General features: G+C 32.7%; 1 long non-coding RNA gene across 1 annotated transcript; it reads right to left on the bottom strand.

The window, feature by feature from the left end:
- Nucleotides 1-483: 483 nt before the first annotated feature.
- LOC148764234 (uncharacterized) lies at nt 484-2,359 on the bottom strand. The gene is made up of 3 exons (XR_016024421.1): nt 2,269-2,359; nt 1,536-1,619; nt 484-678 (listed from the first exon to the last, which is right to left on the bottom strand). It is a non-coding gene; the product is annotated as an uncharacterized LOC148764234 (long non-coding RNA).
- Nucleotides 2,360-2,812: the final 453 nt, after the last annotated feature.

Raw genomic sequence — 2,812 nt, forward strand, 5'->3', positions numbered from 1 at the left:
TAATATCTCTAATTCATTACCTCAAAATGTTCCATCAAATATCAACCATTTTTCAATCATATGTGTCACGACCCGGAACTCCCATCGAGCCCGTGACAACCGCCGCGACGTCTCAATTTACATTCATTACCCAGAATGTCAACCGAGACCCCGCAAGGCTTTAATATCAGCTTCTCATTTCCCCTGTGGGTAGCTGTTTCCAAATACCACATTTTAAAAGATTTTAAACTGTTTCCAACTTAAACAAATGAAATAATAATTTCCGTCTCACAGGGGTATTTTTGTCATTTATCCCAAAAATCTCAAAAATCATCTAAAAATATAGTATGTAAGTGGAAAACACATATTTCTTAATCAAAAATAATTTTGGATGTCTAAAACATTCGTTTAAAATGGAATTATGACTGTTATAATAAAATAAAAATATTCAATAAAATATTCAATTTTCACATAAAATGATATTTTAAGAACACTGCATAAATAATTTTTATAGCGTAAAAGCAAAATAAATTCTTACATACCGTAATACAGATAACCAAAGTATAGAATTTAATTTACAGTGACACGTGGGCCCACGAATGACCAAAAGTATCAAAAGAAATGAACCTACAGTCTTTGGATGTGGCAAGTTCAACTGTAATCCTTGCCGATATCAGTTATCTACAATCTATTCTGAACCTGAAATGGGTGGAAATGAGAGTGGTGAGATTATAAAATCCCAGTGAGTAAACAAATATCACTCAAAATATCTAAAGTCGAGTAAAAGGAGACTATTAAAACATTTCATCAAACTGTAATTTATCATCTTTCAACTTATTTCAACCAAATGAAATCAATTTATTTAAAGCAAGTAATCAGTATGGCTTATGAATTTCTTAAAAAACTTGGCTCATGCCAAAAATTATTATCATACTCAGTTATTTGGGATACCTTGGCCGAGGGCTATCCCAACTGAGTCCGCCAAGGCTATTAGAAAGTCATGTTTTTATTTTGAAAACATAGCCATTCCTTGACGTTGGCCGAGTTCCCCTTCACGTGGTGGTTTGGCGTGAAGTGAACTCTAAAAGTTATACCTCAAGAGTTACCCTACTCGCCTCTCCAACCGAGGTAAAAATATAACAGGATTCCGTGCCCCTCTAATAGGCTAGTCCACAAAATCCAGCCCACTGCAGCAGGTCAAACCCACCATACAATAAAATTTTGACAGCATGACAGGGCTAATATATTACTACCCAGCCTGCAAGGGTAAAATAAAGCAATTCATATAATTCATAAAAACATAGCCCAGCCAGTCATGCCAATACAATAACATAAGCCATTAATTCAATTTTAAATTTACAACATATCAGTGGTCTCCAATTACTCTATTTTCAAAATCGTTATTTCGTTTCAAGACAATTTATAAAATATTTTCATTTAAACTCATTTTGTTTACAAAACATAAAAATTTACCATTTGAACTCATTTTCATAAAATTCACCAAAACCGAATAAAAACATACTTTAGATAATTAAAATGATGGTAAGGTTACTCACCGTGTCTAGAGTGAGGATTTTCGAAATACTCAGACTATTGGTCCTCGGGTGCAATTCCCTTGCCTTTATCAGAGGACTCACCACCTTGACATAGTACAAAATCGAGAAATTCACCACATTGGTACTAAATTGAAATTAAACTAATTTAGACTACTAATGCTTGATATGGAATGCAAAAATATCTAAATTTTTGCCTAAATGCGGTGTTAGCCTATTTCGGTCTTTTACCCGATAAATTGATATACGCGTCCGTTTAAACTCCAAATTAATTTTTTTCAGTTTCTACACCTCAATTGCACCCAAATTGACTTAATGTCCCTCAGTGTGGTGCAAATTATCAGTCTCGATAACAAATTACGAAAATACCCCTAGTGGGTAAAAATTTGTATTTTTGCTCCGAAAATTTCCATTATTTTTCTAGGCTCATAATTCATCATTATTCATCATAATTCCTCAAATAACCATCAAGATCAGCAGCCAATATTCCCCTAGAAAATTCAGCATAATGGGTTTCAATGGGAGAAAATTATATTTCTAGCTTATTTTTGCTATATTTCAATATAACTTAACTAAAATCACTTAATTCAATTAAAATCAACCAAAAATCAAGCTCAAAACTCATCCATGGAGGTTTGGCCAGCATGGGTGTCCATACCCACTTTCTAATTTTGCATGGAAATGAGAAAAAAATGCATGGGTAGTGAAAATCACAAGGAAAATCAATGAAATTTACCTTTTTAATGCTTGATTTCTTGATTTCTCTCGATTTTCTCCAAAATTTTCAAGTAGGATTCTTGTTTTTTTTTTTCCCTTTTCTCCCCTGGTTTGGACAGCTGAAGAAGATGAGAATTCCGGAATTTTTACCTTTTTAAAGGCTAAAATAATATAATATTATTTTATTCATTTTTTTAATGTTTTATTAATTCCTTAAATTCTAGCCATCCATTTATTTCCAAATTTTCACCATACACTTGTCCCACATATCCATAGCTTAGGTAAAATTCTCAGACTTATCCAAAGTCTTGGTGGAGTAATTTTTGAAATTTACACTTTTACCCCCGTAAAAGTCAAAAATTACATTTTTGCCCCAAAAATTGAAAAATTACCCATAGACATATTTTTCATCCCTTATACTCATACCATTCTCAAATTTGTCAAATTTGATCTAAATTCTCTCAAAATCTCAAATTTTGTCCGCGGGTGGCAAAATTACAATTTTGCCCCTACACTCTAGAAATCACTGGAATTAAACTTTTTCACTGTCAAACCCTCAAATT

The sequence above is a fragment of the Theobroma cacao genome, chromosome 2 (assembly GCF_053813885.1).
Source record: "Theobroma cacao isolate CCN51 chromosome 2, ASM5381388v1, whole genome shotgun sequence".
Classification (NCBI taxonomy): Eukaryota; Viridiplantae; Streptophyta; class Magnoliopsida; order Malvales; family Malvaceae; genus Theobroma; species Theobroma cacao.